General features: G+C 42.9%; 2 protein-coding genes across 3 annotated transcripts in view; one reads left to right on the top strand and one right to left on the bottom strand.

Annotated features, from left to right (window-relative positions):
• The window catches only part of LOC147120432 (coiled-coil domain-containing protein 148-like), a 152181-nt gene extending 148339 nt beyond the window's left edge, over positions 1-3842 (bottom strand). The window contains exon 1 of one of the 2 annotated variants that reach the window (XM_085986338.1): positions 3559-3842. The gene's annotated coding sequence lies outside the window, so the exon portion shown is untranslated. The remainder of the gene's footprint in view (positions 1-3558) is intronic. The other variant, XM_085986339.1, reaches the window with a different exon arrangement.
• A 55-nt stretch (positions 3843-3897) lies between these two features.
• Positions 3898-19111, top strand: part of pkp4 (plakophilin 4) — a 300231-nt gene continuing 285017 nt past the window's right edge. The window contains 1 exon segment of the mRNA XM_085986337.1: positions 3898-4026. The gene's annotated coding sequence lies outside the window, so the exon portion shown is untranslated.

Genomic DNA, 19111 nt, shown 5'->3' on the forward strand with positions numbered 1-19111 from the left:
GAGTGAGAATGAAGGAGTGAGTGCAGAGATTGCATAGCATAGATACTTAGAAGGAGACAAAGATGGAGTGAGGTTGCAATACCAAAGGCCTTCCCTCTGTGTTGTCAGTTGTGTTCAAAGCATCAGAGTGAGAGGGAGTGTGAGGGCTGCATGGCGGCATAGTTCTGTGAATGTGAGCATAGAGAGAGAGGGAATGGGTAAGGGTGCATGGATGTGAGTGTCTAGTGGGATGTGCAGGAAGAGATTGCTAAAGCTGAGTGCTGGTGAGGAAAGGCAATGGGGATCAGATTGAGGGTGATGGAAACATCATACAGTACTTACTTTTCCAGTGCGAAGAAGGTCATGGAATCTTTTCCTGCACTGCAACCACGTTCTTCATGTGAGCCCCAAGCAGTTGTCTTGACCTGCCACCTCTAGCCACACAGCCTTGGTCTGGCTGGGAGGCCTCTTCCTCCCTGAAGAAGGGAAGAGGACCTCCCTGTGGGCCCTAGCACCATCCAGTAATGCCTGTAGTGAAGCCTCATCAAATTTAGGGGCACAAATTTGCCTGAGATAAAATCGACCCCTTTGAGTCCTCTGCACAACTTGCTTTCCCACCCATCTTTGTATCATCCGCAAACTTGACTACATTTATTATCCAGTGAGTAGGTGAATCTTACAGCCCAGGAACGTTTCCAGTTTAATCCCTGGTCTGTGCTCAGTTAACTGATCACACCAGCAAGGAAGCTACAACCTCCTCAACAACAACACTTGCATTTATGTAGCACCTTTAATATTCTATGGTGCAGAATGCCCTTCAATGGTTGGACAAAGGAAGGGGGGGGTGCAAGAGGCCAGGGGTTGTAGGGCTGGAGGAGGTTACAGAGATAGGCGGGGGCAAGGCCATGAAGGGATTTGAACACAAGGATAAGAATTTTAAAATCAAGGCTTTGGTAGACCGGGAGCCAATGTAGGTTAGCAAGCACAGGGGTGATGGTTGAACGGGACTTGATGTGTTAGGACACAGGAAACAGAGTTTTGGATGAGCTCCAATTTATGGAGGATGGAGGATTGGAGGCCGGCCAGGAAAGCATTGGAATAGTCGAGTCTGGCGGTAACAAAGGCACAGATGAGGGTTTCAGCAGCAGATGGACTGAGGCAGGGGCGGAGTCGGTGATGTTAGAGGTGGATGTAGATGGTCTTTGTAATGGAGAGGATTATGGGGTCAGAAGCTCAAGCCAGGATCAAATAGGATACTGAAATTTGGCACAGGATGTGGAGGATATTGCCAGAGACATAGCCATGGCGTTGAAACTGATCAATAAGGAAATGGGCCAAATAAGAATGTTTGCCCTACAAAACAGGATGGCACTAGATTATGTTTTACATGCACAAGGAGGAGCATGCGCAGTTATCAGAGCAGAATGTTGTACGGACATTAGTGATTTCTCAAAGCAGATCCAAAACGAAACTGATGAAATTGAAAGAAAGGGAAAGGAGGCCGGAGACATTGATCACACAACGGGAAATTGTGGATGGGGACCGTTGTGTTTATTAGATGGACTATTTGGAGGACTGTTTAGAACCATCTTGGAATGGGTAATTTGTCTGGTTGTCTTATATGTACTAGTCTCGGTGATAATCAACCGACTGATTAAGTGTGGATCAGGAGGTGAAAAGCAGATGGTTATAATCAATCAACCTCAAGGAAATGTCAATGTCACACAGGATTGGACTAGGAGTAACATGAAAGAGCTGCAAGAATTAGAGGAAGATGATGGTATTATGCCGAATTTTCGTAAATGCTAAGATAAAATGGGACAAGAATGGACCCAACCCCTGGACATTGATAACGGGTTACCTTTGCTTGATTGCATGCTTATATTGTATATTGCATTTAATTCCCAACTGAAGTAGGGCGACTGACTCGGATAACCATATATATGCTGTATAGGTTCAAAGGAAACTATGAATGATAAAAATATAATCTTTAAACGTATATATGGAATAAGTGACACCCTGTCCAGTATGTAGAAAAAGGTCGAGGTTATCATGTAATGATAAAAGGAGGGAATGTTAAGCTAGGTGTTAATCCAATACTGCTGTACCAATGATTCGCAAGGCATGATGGACTACTTGACATGCAGTGAATAGTTTAAATGTAAAAACTGATGCAGGGCTGTGGGAATGCAGTACAAATAGATAAGAAAGGACAAGAACAGAATGTTTAGATAACTGATGGAGACAGTCTCATGGTCGAATTTTGTTGAAAGTTAAAAGTGAATTTTAAACAGAGCTCTGTAAAAAGAAACAAATGACTTGTGCAGCGTGTGATCGCCTAGTTTTCTGTATTCTCATGATGACTTGCAATTTATGAAAATGTATAAATATTGTAGCCCAGTGAGTCTAGGGGCGCACTCTAGAGGAGACTTCCTTGTGTGCAAACACAAAGGGGTTCTCGGAGTGAAGTCCAGTACCGGTTACCGGAATAAAACTTTACTTATTTTACAGTTTCTGACTTTGTGTATTACTGAGAAAGTGATAGACTGTCCGGCGTGTTGAGTCTCCTAAAGCAGCGAACCCTGATACCCCAAGTTAGGGGTAGATCCTCCTCACAGAAGCGAGGGGTTAACACCGTCTAGTTCAGCTTGAGACAGTGGCGAGGGATGGGGATGAAATCAATGGCTAGGGAGCACATCAATAACGGCCACTAAAGTGAGATACTAGAGAGCATTCAGCATCCTTTTTATTTGTTCTCAAATCCTGTATTCTAGCTTCAGTAGGTTGGTGCCTTCTATTCCAGTTACACAATAAACAAAGAAATAAGAGTGACAAGTATGATTCCAAGAGTTAAGGCATTAAGTTACCAGGAGACTTACAGAACTGAACTTGTTTTCATTGGAGAGTGACATTTTCCAAATCTTTCAAATGCTAAGAAATGTGGATGATGCAGACGTACGCAGCATTTGCGACTTAAACTGTGGGCACAGACCTAGAGGACATATTTAAACTTAATAAGCCTCAGTGAACCTAAAACCTAAAGTAAGCCTTTCTCCCCAGTGTGGTGCACATGTGAAATGGAATCTCAGGAAACGTACTTAGGACAGAAATCAATTAATTCCTTCAGAAGGAACGAGATAAATATCTGATTGGAAACAGGATTGGAGGTTAAAGATACCATTGAAAGTGGGCTTGAAAGACCAAATGAGCTCTTCTTAACTACTGTTTCTTAACTTCTTAATCAACTCAGCCGAGTTATTAGACCGAATGTTTGGCATAATACTGATTATCAACTGAGTCTTTCAGAGAATTTAATGTTATTTCGCTTTGAGTTTTATTATTATGTAGCTTAACAAGTATATACCAATTCACTATGCATTACAGAGAAATGATTAATGGCAAAGATCGCAATGGTATCGTAATATCCTATCTTGGTTCAAAGATTTAGCGAGGTTTCACAATGCTGACATGAGTAATCCACAATAAATAAACTCTGGAGAAAAAAAATTCAGTTCACTGGAAAAGTGATTCATAATTGTTCCTTCTTTAATGTCGAAATTGTTCACAATTTCAACTCACATTTCAGAAGCCCTGGCAGCTGCGATCCCACCTCAGATTCAGCGGGTTTCATTTAACAGAAGTGGGCTTCGGTGCCGGGGGCAGGTGGGCTCGCTTGAATGGTGGCCGGGTTGACCCCCTTCACCTTCCCGGGCCCTGAACCACTTCTCCGCGGATTGTTGACGGCCGACACCGCGATGGCAACCAAGTACACGCTTCCCAATTGGCCTATTTCGCAGTGGAGCTGGTCAATGGGGGCGAGGATAGCTGGCGTAGCCCGCCAATGCGAGCGGGCCGTGCCTGACGCCAGGGCGGTGACGCATCGCCGATCGGCTCGAATTTTCCTCCTTTCCTGAAGTTGGGAGATGTGAGTGCGAGAGACCGGGGGGGGGAATGCGCTGCCTGAATGGGGTTTCCGGTCACTTTTAATCTTTCACGGTGCCCCCCTCCTTCGAAGCCAGGCCGGGTTGCAGAGTGTCAGCCAGAGCAGTAAGTGTCTCGGTGTGATTGAGGAGTGTGTGAGCGGAGCGGAGCGGAGCGGCTGGTTCCCGGGGCACCGACAGGTGTCCGTCCCCTTCGGGGCAGCGGAATGTGGGCAATGTGTTTGGGTAGGAAGTGCCGGGAGACCGGGATCACGGGCTCGGGCTGCTTTTGTTTATTCCTCGCCCCCATTCCCTCCCTCGTTTCTGTGTAAATACTGATTTTTACAGGAAAGATACGAGCAAAACTACCTCCATGACCATTGGTTCCCTATTGTTCTTGAAGGTGAAGACCGAGGCGAGTATTTAACTAAAACGTTGCATTTTAATTAAAATGGCTTTCCGCGATTGTTGAGTGTTTCACACGAATGAGTATTTCCTAGTGAAGGTGTGGCGACAATGGAGCGAAGCTTTCTATTTGAACAAGCAGCGTTTTGATTTCGTGTCTCTTGATGTCTTCCCCCCTCCCTTGTTTAGTGTATTTTTCAGTGCAGTAATCATGGAATATGAATACTATTTACAAAACAATTCGAAGGGCTTGAGCGTTTACTTTGTATCATTGCCGGGGTGGGGGCGGGGGAATACGCCTTTGCGCCAGTGCGTGCTGCATTGGCTATACTGGTCTGTCGAGAATACGATCCCTGATTGTATATATATAAAAAATGGTGATAAAACAGTCCTTGTGCGGTAGCTGGGCGTTCCCAAATCTCAGCGGGCGTGACTGGTTTCTGTTAACTTTTAACTGGGTAGTAGATTTGTTGTGCTAAAATCGAATATTCTTAATAGTTACAGAAGAGCATATCTGCGTTTTTAATTTAGGTAATTCTGTGCGAGTCACGACAGAACTGAAACACTTTTGATACAAAGGTCAACATTGAATGTATTTTAGATGAGTAGCTGACCCTGACAATCGTCTGAAATTGGCTATCGAAAGACATTTTGTACGCGTGATTCAAATTGGATAATTTAAATGAAAGTATTGTTTCTAGTTAGTTGAGTGAGTCCATTGTGAATAAATGTATCATTCAATTCCGAACTGACTGGTATCTTCACTAATCTTGTTTCTTTGTGTCAAAAGTGCATGAAATTATTTTGTGAAACAGAGGGAGTAATTTTATAGAAACCTGTGAGCATTGGAAGGCGCTTGCACCCTCGCACTGCACTCATTAATAGGGTACTTCTCGATGAAATATTCTTCGTTTTTTGCTGTGAGCTCAAGTGGTTAGAATGTGGAACTCGTTGCAACAGGGAGTAGTTGAGGCGAATATAGCATAGATACATTTAAGGGGAAGCTAAATAAACACGTGAGGGAGAAAAGAATAGAAGTATGTGTTGATAGGATGAGATGAAATAGTGGGTGGAAGTGCATGTGGCGCATGAACACCAGCATAGAACCGTTGGGCCGAATGGCCTGTTTCTGTGCTGTCAATTCTATGTAAAATTGTTTTTATATTAAAATATAGCATTTGGATCACCTGTTTAGCAAGTCTAGTCCCAAGTGGAAACAGAACTTGATCGTGCCTGTCTCCATTGTGGCTCATAAAGTTGAAAAACATACAGGAACAGAAGAGCAAAGCAGAGTACATAGGATAAGAAGCCATTTGGTAGATTACAGATCTTGCAATGGGGAGGGGGAAGGAAAAAAGTGAATTACCTAAATTTAGCTTGCTCTTATAAAGCAAATATTTCAGTACTGTCAGATTAGAGAAGTGTTGAGAATATTGCTGAGTAAAGAAAATAAAGAAAGGCATTTACACAGCACTTTGTTGCTCCTCAAATGTTTGTGTATTTGACACGGTGAATTATTTTGAAGTTCAGTGACTAGGCAAAAATAACTTTTGTGCATAGCAAGATCCCAGAAACAAATGAGATGAAATACATAGAATTTACAGCACAGAAACAAGCCAGTCAGCCTAACTGGTTTATACCAGTGTTTATATTGCACAAGAGAGACTCCTTGCACTCTAATGACCTCTTCCCACCCTGCCCCAGTATCCCTGTAAACTCTTCTCCCTCATATTTCATCAAGCCTCCCATTAAATGCATCAATGTTATCTGCTCCAACCATTCCATGTGGCAGTGAGTTCCACATCCCACCACTATCTGTGTAAACAAATTTCCCCTATATTTTTGATGGGTTAGTGGCTATCTTCTATTTGTGCCCCTTTATTCTGGACTTGTCCACAAATAGAAACAGTTTCTCCACAGCCAGCCTAATTTTAAAGACCTATCAGGTCTCCTCTTAGTCTTTTTTCCAGAAAAAGAGCCCCAACCTGCTTAATCTTTCCTGATACAGTAATTGCATTCTCTTAATTCTGATAACATCCATCTAAATCCTCTCTGCACTTTCTCTGGTGCTTCAATATCCTTTTTGTAGTATGGAGACCAGAACTGCACACTACTCCCCAAGTGTGGTCTAACCAAGGTTCAATATAAATTTAACTGCTTCCCTGCTTTTGTGTTCTATTCTAGAAATGAGCCCCAGTACTTTGCACTCTTTATGGCCATATCAAATTATATAGTTACTTTGTGATTTAATGTATCTGTATTCCCAGATCTTTGCTCCTCTACTCTATTTAGTTTCTTGCCTTCCAAGGAATACTTGGCCTCCTTATTCCTCCTACCAAATGAGTCACATCACACTTGTATTGAATTTCATGTGCCATTTACCTGCTCACTCTGAAGGCCTATTCATGTCTTCCTGTATTTTGGTGCCGTCCTGCACTTTATTCCCTATACCCCTCCAATTTGGTGTCATCTACAAATTTTAACATACTTGCAATTTTTGTGCCCAGATTATTTGTATATGTGAACAGCAGTGGTCCCAGTACAGATCCCTGTGGGTCACCATTTGCCACTTTCTGCAGTCTAAGGAACTTTCCTTCTCTTGTACCATCTTTCAAACCATTCTGCTGCCTGACTTCTCGCACCTGATCTTTGGCATGTGCATCTTATGTGGCACCCTATTGAAGGCCTTCTGAACGTCCATGTATACCACACCCACTGCATTACCCTTGAAGAAAGAACTTTCATTTATGTAGTGCCTTTCACGACCTCAGGACATTGCAAAGCGCTTTACAATGAAGTACTTTTGAAGTGTAGTCACTATTGTAACGTAGGAAACATGGCAGCCAATTTATGCACAGCAAGATCTTACAAACAGCAATAAGATAAGTGACCAGATAATTGTTTTTTGTGATGTTGGTAGAGGGGTAAATACTGGCTCAGACACCAGGGAGCACTCCCCTGCTCTTTGAATAGTACTGTGGGATCTCTTGCATCCACCTGAAAGGGCAGACTGGGCCTCTGCTTAACGTCTAATACAAAAGATGGCACCCCCGATAATGCAGCAGTCCCTCAGTACTGCACTGGGAGTGTTGGCCTGGATTATGTGCTCAGGTCTTTGGTGTGGGACTTGAAACCATGGCCTTCTGACTCGGAGGTGAGACTGCTACCCACTGAGGCATGTCTGACTATCGCTTGTCTACTGTTATTTCTTCAAGGCATACAATAATGTTGGTTAAACATGACCTTTTAGAACTCCATGCTGACTATTTTTTAATTCTCCATCTCTGGATGTTTTGTTATATGATATTCTAGTATCTGCCCCACCACTGATGTTGAGCTAATTGGCCTATAGTTCTCTGGGTACTTGGTCTCTGCTATTGTGATCCCAGCAGGAGGTACATGGGGATTTATCTAAAATATTGTACTCTGCTCATCAGAAATCCCAGCAGGAGGTACATCGGGGTGTATCTAAACTACTGCACTTGGCTCTTCATTAGAAATACAGGAAACTTTCGATTTACCGGCACCTAAATAACCGGAAATCTCGGTTAACCAGCAAAATTCAGCAGTAGGTTCAGGTAAGTTTTACTTCATATTGTACTTGCCTTCCTCAATCTGTTGCTGTGCAAGGGTGTGGCTGCAGCTGTTGCTAAGCTACAGAGACGCTTGGAACTTGTGGCCATTGTTCTGCACCTGTTGCTAAGCAACAGGGTTTGTTGCTTTATATGGAGCTCTCGGTTATCTGGAATTTTTGATGAACCGGCACCATGTCGGTGCCGGATTTAAAAAAAAGTTTCCTGTAGTACAGAGGGTCATCAGCCCAGCATGCATGGGCCACTGCTTGCTCTTCTCAATGGAGCAAATACTCTTCCATTTCGCTGCCTTTTCCCTGATTCTTTTTATATTTTTCAAATGCTTATCCAGTGTCCTTTTCAAATAATTTGTATTTGCTGAATACCACTTGTGATCGAGCATTTCTTGTTCATTTGACCCTTTGTGGGGCAAATTATTTTTTACTTCTCCCTTCATTTTACTAATAGGTGTGGATTTGACGACCAGTGGAAACAATCTTTCACTATTTAACTTCTCTGAATCTTTTTAATTTTCAACCTCTATTCGATCCCTCCTTTATCATCTGTTCCACTTATTTTTAAAGCCGTTTTTCATTATTCCAATCTAACATTCCTGACATCAGTCTAGTGAGGCTCAGCTGCAACCATTTCTGGCTCCAATATCTTTAAAACAAAGTGCCTAGAACTCCATGCAATACTTCCAATTGTGTATTAACCAATGCCCTGTACCCAGAATGCCAGATTTCTGGACTGAAGGTGAATTTTTGGGTTCTGTTTTTCGATAGTACCACTTTGAGCTCTGTAGTGGGTTACATTGCAAACGCTTAACACACCACCACAGCTAATATGTAAAGCAGATTTTTTAAAATTCTCACGATGTGGGCAATTGTCAATCCCTGATGGGCAATACATGTGGTCATCGTCAATTACTTCCTTGTATCGCTCACTACCTACCCTACCCTTTTTAAAACCCCACTTTCTGCCTCTGTTCCGGGGGGGGAAAGAGAGAGACCCCCCCCCCCCCCCCCTCCAAGTCACTTTTATAATTACACTTTCAAACTCCCAACTGCCTAGCCCTTGGCCCTCCATTCATCACAATACCTCTGCAGCCATCGATTTACACAACCACTCCCTCCCCTCCACCTTTGATGCCTGTCCCTAGAAAAACCTTCATCTCCCATCCTGTAAATAGTTCCCCCATCTCCGGTACTTTCTCACTCCCATTGAAAATGGCTATCGTTACCCCCTCTTCAAAACACACTCGACCAATGTTCCCTCTAATTTTGTTTGTCCCTGCCGTGCCAGCCATTCAAAATACCGCGCATGTGTGGTTTTTGTATTGAAAAGCTGGCTGCGTGGGTTCCCTGGAGCGCAGCACAGCTTACAGGGAACATTGCTCTCGGCCCTGCTATTCTTCCAAACTGCCGCTCCATCTCCCGCACCTCAAGTTCTTGAACATGTTGCCTACCAAATGTCCATCTCTCCAATCCGGTTTCTACTTGATACAGCACTGAAATAGCTCTAACCAAAGTCACAAATGACTCTTTCTGTGCCTGTTATCATGTTGTATTATCCCTACTTGTCCTCCCTGTAGTCTTTGATACTGTCAACCGCACCCTCTGTTGTTCAGAACAGTAGAACTGTCCTTGCTTGGTTCTACTTTTTCCTATCTGATTGTAGCCAGAGCATCCCCAGCAATGGCATCTCTTCCAGGCCCCCTTTTAATCATCTACATGCGACTTTGTAGACAAGAGGTCAGATTCCACATGTATACTGACAATACCCAGCTCTACCTCTCCAACTCTCTCAACACGTCCATTGCTGTGCTGTGCTGTCAAACTGCTTGTCTGTTATTCAGTCTTGGATGAGCTGCAATTTCCTACAGATAAACATCGGCCCCACCGCAAACATCGTACCCATGCTCACGACTCGTCCCCCTGTTTGTGGGACCTTGCTGTGCATATTGGCTGCTACGTTTTCATATATTACACTTTAAAAGTACTACATTGACTATGAAGCACTTTGGGACATTGAGTTGTGAAATGCACTATATAAATGCAACTTCATTATTTCTTTCCCTGGGATCCCTTCTCCCTTTTCCCCCACCAGCACTGAGCTCAGTTTTGGTAGGCCTCATTTGTCAAATGCTGCCTTGAATAATATAGCAAATGTATTAATCAGATTTATTTTGGCATCAAAAAGCTTCTTGTGGTAAGAACATGTGCCATTTATATGTGACTGTTTTTCACTTTATCACTTGTGCTTTTTATTGCACTTTTTCTTATTATCTCAGTACAAGTATTTAAATTTTGTTGGCTGTGTAACTAAAGATAAGTTACTACATAATTTTCTGGGCATGTGTGTGCACTTGTGCACTAATTTTTGAATTAATCAGTCATAAAGCAATTTAGGATTAGGTAAATTTGTATTGTATCCTTACCCATCACCTGTGCTTTTCTGCCTGGAATGTGACTGCAGGTATTGGCATGCCAGTAGCATACTAAAATGCTCAAGTTCCTGCTTGTCACTCTTCCAAGGAATAATACTTGAGGGTAGAAGTGAAGATGGAGAATGTAGAAAAACTGATTCCCACAAATTCTAGGGCTAGTGGTGCACAGTTTGTCAGCAAAATTTGTCTCCCCATGTGCCTACCACACAAATGTCAAATGAGGTAATGTTGCCAGCTGTTTTGCCTGTAGGGGGTTTTAAGGCATTCTTAGAATACTTGTCTTCTGTGTCAATAAATACCTTTCTGGCGAATGAGATCTGGAAATGTATTAGAAATTTTAGATGGATTTATGTTGACACAGTTTATAATAAAAAAAAAAAAAGTAAGCCTTTCGTGACCGTAGGATGTCCAAAAGCACTTTACTGCAACAACAACTTGCAACGTCCCAAGGCGCTTCACAGGAGCTTTATCAAACAAAATTTGACACCGAATCAGGTAAGGCGATATTGGGACAGAGAACCAAAAGCTGGGCCAAAGAGGTGGGTTTTAAGGAGCATCTTAAAGGAGGAGATCGAGGTAGAGGGGTTTAGGGAGGGAATTCCAGAGCTTAGGGCCTAGGCAGCTGAAAGCCCGGCCGCCAATGGTGGAGCGATTTAAAATAGGGGATGCACAAGAGACCAGAGTTGAAGGTGCGCAAAGATCTTGGAGGGTTATAGGGCTGGAGGAGGTTACAGAGATGGGGAGGGGTGAGGCCATGGAGGGATTTGAAAACAAGGATGACAATTTTAAAATTGAGGTGTTGCCAGTGTAGGTCAGCGAGCACAGGGGTGATGGGTGAACGGAGTTGGTGCGAGTTAAGTTACGGGCAGTAGAGTTTTGGGTGATTTTTTTTTTTGAAGTGTAGTTACTGTTGAAATAGAGGAAATGCAGCAGCCAATTTGTGCACAGCAAGATCCCACAGACAGCAATGTGATAATGACCAGATAATCTGTTTTTAGGTGTTGGTTGAGGGATAAATATTGGCCAGGACACCGGGGAGAACTCCCCAGCTCTTCAAAATACTGTCCTTGTATCTTTTACGTCACCTGAGAAGGCGTCTCCCTGCACTGGAGTGTCGGCTTAGATTTTGTGCAAAGTCTCTGGAGTGAGACTTGAACCCAAAAGCTTCTGGCTCTGACGTGAAAGTCAGCTGACAGATGCAGGTTAAATTTCCCACTCTGGTTCTGATTTGTGCCAGAGGAATAGAAAATCAATTCTAAGGGGGTGGGAGGGGGACAGGTGTGTGTGCATTTTACTTACAGATGTGCCCAAGGAACAACTTATTAAGGTGAGAAAATTCAGAGCGCAAAGATAGTGTTTAACATCTTTAAAATACATATCTTTCTTATGTATATAGTGTATTGTGGGGAAAATTATATAGGTAAGTGGCAGATTTCAGTTGGAGGAAATTTCTGCTCATGCAACGGACAAGGAATGTGACAAATCATAGGTGGTCGAGAGTGGTGGTGAGCTGGAGCTGGGTGTCGTCAGCGTACATGTGGAATCCTGTGTTTTTGATTGATCTTGCCGAAGGGCAGCATGTAGATGAGAAATAGGAGTTGACCGAGGATGGATGCTTGGGGAACTGCTGAGGTAATGGTGAGAGTGGGAAGAGAAGCCATTGCAGGAGATACTATGACTAGATGGGTAAGAATGGAACCAGGCTAGGGCAGTCCCATTCAGCTGGCTGATAGAAGACAGGCGTTGAAGGATGGTGTGGTCAACTGTGTCAAAGGCTGCAGACAGGTCAAGAAGGATGAGGAACAATAAGTACGATAGCAAAATACTGCAGATACTGGAAATCCGAAATAACAACAGAAAATGCTGGAAAAACTCTGCAGGCCAGGCAACATCCGTGGAGAGAAATTAGAGTCGACATTTTGGGTCTAACCCTTTTTCAAAACTGGAAAGGAAATGAAATAGATCGAAAGGCAGGACTGGGAGAGAGCAAAAGAAGTGAAGAGACATTAACAGGAACAATAAGTACCTGTCACCTAGCATCTCCTCTGCAAGATTCTAGAGATGACAAAAGACATTCACTTAACAGAGCTGTTAGAAAGCATGCTTCAGAATCGCCGGTTCTATGTTGAACTAGGTGGGAAGCACAGCAGGTGGCGTATTCAGAAGAATGGTCTTCCTCAGGGAAGCGTGCTTGCACCGCTGCTGTACAACATCTACACAAATGCCCAACCTATAGACGGTGTCACACGCCGTTTTATATATGCTGATGACTTGTGTGTCACTGCCCAAAGCACTGATTTTAACACCGTGGAGAAAACGCTTTCTGAGGCCTTGGAGGGACTAAAATCCTACAATGAAGAAAACCACCTTCGCGCAAACCCATCAAAGACGCAAGTTTGTGCATTCCACCTCAAACCGTGAAGCCAAACGCCAGTTGAAAGTAACCTGGTGTGGAGCAACACTGACGCATTGCGAGCACCCTATCTACTTAGGAGTCACCCTTGACCGATGCCTCACCTTCAAGAACCACATCGAGAAGACAAAGGCAAAAGTGAGCGCACGAAACAACATCCTGAATAAGCTCACTAACACAAGATGGGGAGCAAGCCCGAAAACATTGCGAACCAGTGCACTTGCTCTTTGCTATTCCACTGCCGAATACGCCTGCCCTGCATGGGAAAGGTCTACTCATGCCAAGAAGATGAATGCCGTTCTGAATGCAAGCTGCCGATTTATCACAGGTTGCTGAAAGCCAACAAACACCAACAGCCTATATATCCTGGCGGGTATCGCTTCCCCTGATATAAGAAGAACGGTAGCCAGCAAGAAAGAGCAACTCTGTCAAACATCAGATGAGAGGCACCCTCTGCATTGTCATACACCTACACCCAGCCGCCTAAAGTCAAGGAAGAGCTTCATTAACAGTGTTGTTCCATTACAATCAACCTCATCTGAAGCCCGCATCGCCTTGTGGAAAGACCGGCTCGCCAGTCTTGAACAACCCCCAGCGATGGAAATTTTACCTGATGAAAGCCTTCCCCCAGGAGCTAATTGCAACTGGGCAATCTGGAAGTGCCTTAACAGACTTCGGACCAGTGTAGGTTGCTCAAAGGTGTCACTAAGCAAATGGGGATATTCAACCAGCCCGACAACTTGTGAATGTGGAACTGAGGCACAGACTATGCAACATCTCCTGCAATGCCCATCGTTAGAGGAACCCTGCACTGTTGCAGATCTTGCCGAATTCAACAACAAGGCGCAAAAATGTGTCAAGTTCTGGCTGGACTATGTATAGACTGTCCGTGGACACGATAAGAAGACCTAGCATGTCATTTATGACAAACCTAATTGGAGTGGTTCAAACATGGAGTTATGGGAATGATGGCACAGATTTGGGAAGTGATAATGCATTTAAGGACTTTATAGAGGAAAAGGAGGTTGGAGCTGGGTGAGTTTATAAGGACAAGAAAGGTCAAGGGTGGGTTTATTGAAAATGGGGGTGTGATGACGGCTGATTTGAAAAGGAGGGGGATAGTACCACAGAAGAGGAAACTTTTTACAATATCTGTAAGCCCGTTACACTTATGAGTTTAGTGCTGCTCCATTTCTTCAGTCATCAGAAAAATCTTCAGTCTTTTCCATGTCATCATCAGATCAGTAACTGATTTAATGCAGCTACTTGCTTGACTTTAAATCCAGTTTTTGGTGTCTTGGAATTCCAGCTTATCTGTTGTGCAGCTGATCTAGTGTGCCAGTTCAGAGCTTCGCGTACCAGTAGTGCTGAATGTCAGTAACCTACCTCTAAAAGTCTATAAGATTGTTGCGTATCTTGGACTATAATAATCAAGATAAAATAAAGGGTACGTAGCTATTGGTCACAGACAATTTTCATGGAAAAATTTACAGAATCCTGAATTTCATTCCTGTTGCACGAGTTATAGAATGCCATGTAATAAAAGTTCAATTAACTTATTTAGCCACTAAATTATAATAAAGCTGTGTACCTTGAGCAATGCCACAAGAGAGATCTCTTAATGTAAAAGCTTTGTGTCTCTCTTTGTCCAGTTGTATTGGCATTTGTTTTGCAAACGTTATAATATACAAAAAGAGAGAAACCTTTAAGGTATCACATGGTAGGCTCAGGACAAAGGTTAGGGCATGTGGCGATGGGACAAATAGCTGAATAGATAGAAAATTGGCTAAAAAATAGAAAGCAGGGAGTGGGATTTTATTTCTAGGGGTATAGAGTTCAAAAGTAGTGTCATGTTCATTTTTTATAGGACCCTGGCCGCACTTCAAGTACAGTACTGTGCTCAGTTCTGTTATCCATATTCTAAACAGGACATAGCAACACAGAGAAAGTGCAAAAAAGATTGACAAGGATAGTACCAGAACTAAGATTACAACTATTAGGAAAGATTGAACGGGTTGGGGCTGTTTTCTTTAAAAAAGAGAAGACTTACAGGTGACCTGAGAGGTCTTTGTAAAATTGTGAATGGGTTGGGCAGGGTAACTGTGGAGAGAATGTTTCCACTTGTGGGAGAATCCAAAACTAGGGGCCATAAATACAAAATAGTTAGTAATAAATCCAATAGGGAAATGAGAAATTTGTTTACTCAGTGGTTAGAATGTGGCACTTGCTGCCACAGGAAGTGGTTGAGGCGAATAGCTTAGATGTTTTCAAAAGGAAACTAGACAATTACATGAGCGAAAAGGGAATAGAAAGATATGCTGAAAGGCTGAGATGAGGCAGATAGAATGGGAGGAAATTCGTGGAGTATAAATACCATTGCAGACTAGTTGGGCCAAATGGCCTGTTTCTGTGCTGTACATTATGTAAAACCTACTTTTTTCCTAAATAACAACAGAAAATGCTGGAAAAACTCAGCAGGCCAGGCAACATCTGCGGAGAGAGAAAAACCAGAGTCAACGTTTCAGGTCAAAACCCTTCGGCAAGACTGAAAAAGCACAGGCAATGAAACAGATTAAAAGGCCAGTTTGGGGATGAGAGAACAAAAGAGAAGTGAAGAGACATTAAGAGGTATTCAAAACTAGACGAGATGGTGATGGGACTAGTGGAGAGACAAAAGACGGTTCTAGATTAGGTGTGAAATGCGCTGGCAGAATGAGAGACAGCTGCCATGTGGGAGAGAAAAAAAGGGGGAAGGGCCAAAACAAAAGTGTGGATAAAAATGTAATAGAGGCCGAGGTTATGCTCTGAAATTGTTGAACTCGATATTGAGTCCGGAAGGCTGTAAAGTGCCTAATCGGAAGATGAGGTGCTGTTCCTCGAGCTTACGCTGGGTTTCCATGGAACAATGCAAGAGCCCGAGTACGGTGAGGTCTGAGTGGGAATGGGGCGGTGAATTAAAATGACAGGCGACCGGAAGCTCGGGGTCACCCTTACAGACTGAACGGAGGTGTTCCGCAAAGCGGTCACCCAATCTGCGTTTGGTCTCCCCAGTGTAGAGGAGACCACATCGTCAGCAGCGAATACAGTATACTAGATTGCAAGAAGTACAAGTAAATCGCTGTTTGGCTCTACTTTTTTCCTAACTTTGCATAACAGCCCTGATTAGCAGACCTAAGAAACTCCACCATTATCACAGGTTAAAAATGCCGCTCCCTGGGCCACACTAGTAAGTATTGGGCCCCAAACGCCCCTCTGCCCTTGAGCACGATTTTGGCGCGCTCTCCCTTCCCCATCTCCTAGTTGCTCAATCTGTCTTTTCTCCAACCCCCCCTTCAACCTCCTACTGCCAACAGTTGGTGCTCACAGGCTACTCCTGCCCTGTTTCATTTCCCCTTTTACAGTACCTGCCATTTGCATTTCCAATCCATAGCACCACCTTCCGTTCCACTGGCTATATTTCTCTTCCCGCCCCCAAATGATTGGCTGTTCCTTGCATCAATATATCTCCTCATCCTTTTCTTCCCCCTCATTCTCCTCACCACTTTCCATCCCCATCACTGCTCCTTGTGCTTAGCCCAAGCAAGGGTGGTTTGGAGTGGGGGGTGAAAAATTGAAATTGGTTTCAGCTACCCATGTGCACCGATTATGGGTGATTAATGTACATTTGTTTCTGTTTATAAAGTAATTAAAATCCAGTTTAGCAGAAAACTGTTCTGTTATATAGTAGAACAAGACTTAACAGTACTTAAGACTTGCTGTCGGATGTTTTTGTAACCTATTTCCTGACATGCAACCAATGTTTCCTCTAACTATCTTAAATGCAAACAGCTTGAGTGGCCTGCGCAGTACCTTCCCGATTGTTGCATGTCCACGCACGAGCGTAACTTAGAGGAAACGATGCATGCCGCGTGACCACGTTTTTTTCGTCATCTCATCTTCCACAAGGTTTTATGTAAATAACTAGATTTGCAAAATACAAAATGTTAGTCTTTGTTCCATTTATCAACATTAAAGGGCAAGGGAAATTCATTGTCTTCCATCGACCCCCCCCCAAATTGTTTTCTGTCGCAAACGACCCTGTATTTGCTATTTTTAGTTATACAGCAGAAAATAACAGTATATCAACCATACTATATTTGCCACTTTATTAAATAGGTAATACCTAATGCACCCTGCAAATTGGATTAATGAAAAATAAAATGGACAACATAAAGGAGGAAGAAAGACTGAAGATAAAATAGGATAATAAGAAAAAAAGAGTTGCTGGGGTTCTCCTTTTTAAAAATGAGCATTGTCATCCTGTAATAGACCAGCTGAGCATGTATTTCCATTGGAGTTAACTGGGCTGTGTACTTTATTCTTAAGTTGTTTCCCTCCTACCATCTGAAAAATGAATTTTCAATTCCAGATTTTATGCGGCTTCTAGCATTTTTTGGTCTTAAGCTGTTGGTTGAGAGTTGGATCTTTAATTGAATTACCAGGTCATTCATTCGCCAGCCAAATATTGGGCTGCCAGAAAGTTCAGTTGCATATTTAAAATAAAGTGTAAAAGTGGTGTGTGCACACTCTGGTAGTTGGTAGCTTCTACATTGTGTTGCTTTTGTAATGCATGGCTTTTATGTTACATTTTGGACCGGTGTCTAAATTCACTAGCATTGTCAGTGTCTGTCTTTCGAACTTGAAATACTAGAAATATGTTTGGAAGAAATGGATAGGAAGAAGGACATAATAGAACTAATTTGTTTTAAAACTGATATTGTAACTAACAATAACAGATGAACACTTTCCAGCAAGCAAAGTACAATGTTAATAGCAAACTGCTGGGATTATGCTAGCATTTGCAGTTGACGAGAACAGATGTTAATGGATCCTCGATCTCAGCCACGAGACCAGGAATGGTCACATAAAAAATGTTGACAGTATTTGAATTGTACCTTATGAAAATGAAGCTGACAAAAACTCCTGTACAACCTGGCCAGTCATTAGCTCTATGAAAGTTGCCTGGTGCCCAGTGATATTTGATGCAGGTTCTGCTGGGTCAGGTGCTAACTCAGTCATGTGTCAAGTGTATCACCTGAATGTTAGTTTATGTTATGTGTTCAGGAGCTCTTGCTAATGAAGGAGTTGACTTTTTTTCTGTTGCATAAAATAAATAGTATGGTTCTGGTATCTGGTTTTACTGCATACAGTGCATAATATTCAATGTAATCTTTGGGTTGTCTTGATGTCCACTGGTAAATATTCAGCTAGTATATTCTTGCATACTAGATGGGAGAGAAAGTCACCATTGAGCCCAATCCTTTTCTTATCCAACATTCATGTTCCGGTGATTGTGGGACCACTTAGCTTGGTCTACAGCCTTCTGCTTTTGATGTTGAACATGCTGGTAACCCTGTGTTGAAGCATCACTAGGTTAGCACCTCATTCTAAGCTGTGCCTGATGCTACTCCAAGCAAGCTCATCTGCAATCCCCATTGTAACAGAGTTGATCACTCAGCTTGATGGAAGAATGATGGATCACCAGGCCATGAGGTTATGGATTGTGGTGGCATGCAGTTCTGCTGCTCCTGATGACCCACAACACCTGAGGCACAGTTTTGGCTTGCTGGGCCAGTCCCACTTAACATGGAACACTGTATAATGGATGGTGTCTTTACTGTGGAGGTGAGATTTCACAAGGATTGTGTAGTGGTCACTCCTCCTACCAGTACTGTTGCCGACAGATATGTCTGCAAGAGATAGGTTGTTGAGGACAAGGTTGGGTAGGTTATTGCCTTGTATTGGCTCTCACCACCTGATGCATGCACAAGAACTTGGCTAGCTTGGTTAGTTGTGGTACTACCGAGCCACTTTTGATAATGGACATTGAAGTCCCCCAGAGTACATTTTGTGCCCTTGTTTCTCTTACTGATTCCTCCAAATGATGTTTAATATGGAGTCCTGATTTTTTTCCATTGGTGTGGGGAAGGGACTGAGTATGACTGTCAGGCTGTTGCTTGATTAGTTTGTAGGACAGCTCTTCCAACACAGCACCAGCCCTCGGGTGTTAGTGAGTTGAGTCAATTGGCCTGATTTGAGTTGTCTTCTGATCTGACGCCTGGATTGTTGCCAATAGGTCCGTCTGATATTTTTCTTCTGTTTTGTATAGGGTTGCGAAGGGGTGGAAAGTTTCTGGAAATTTTCCACGGGAAGTTTAGCTTGGGAATTTTGCCCAAAAAAGCACATGCTAGCAATTTTTTTTGTGTTTTTTTTTCCACAGGTCCTCTCTCAAAATTACTAACAGAGATGGAATCTTAATTATTAAGGAATTTCTTAATCAATATATGTTTATCTTCTTACTTGGCTTGTTTTAATAATTACAAGTTTTGTGTGT

Source organism: Somniosus microcephalus, chromosome 4, assembly GCF_052327205.1.
Source record: "Somniosus microcephalus isolate GS21.2 chromosome 4, FLI_Smic_1.0, whole genome shotgun sequence".
Classification (NCBI taxonomy): domain Eukaryota; kingdom Metazoa; phylum Chordata; class Chondrichthyes; order Squaliformes; family Somniosidae; genus Somniosus; species Somniosus microcephalus.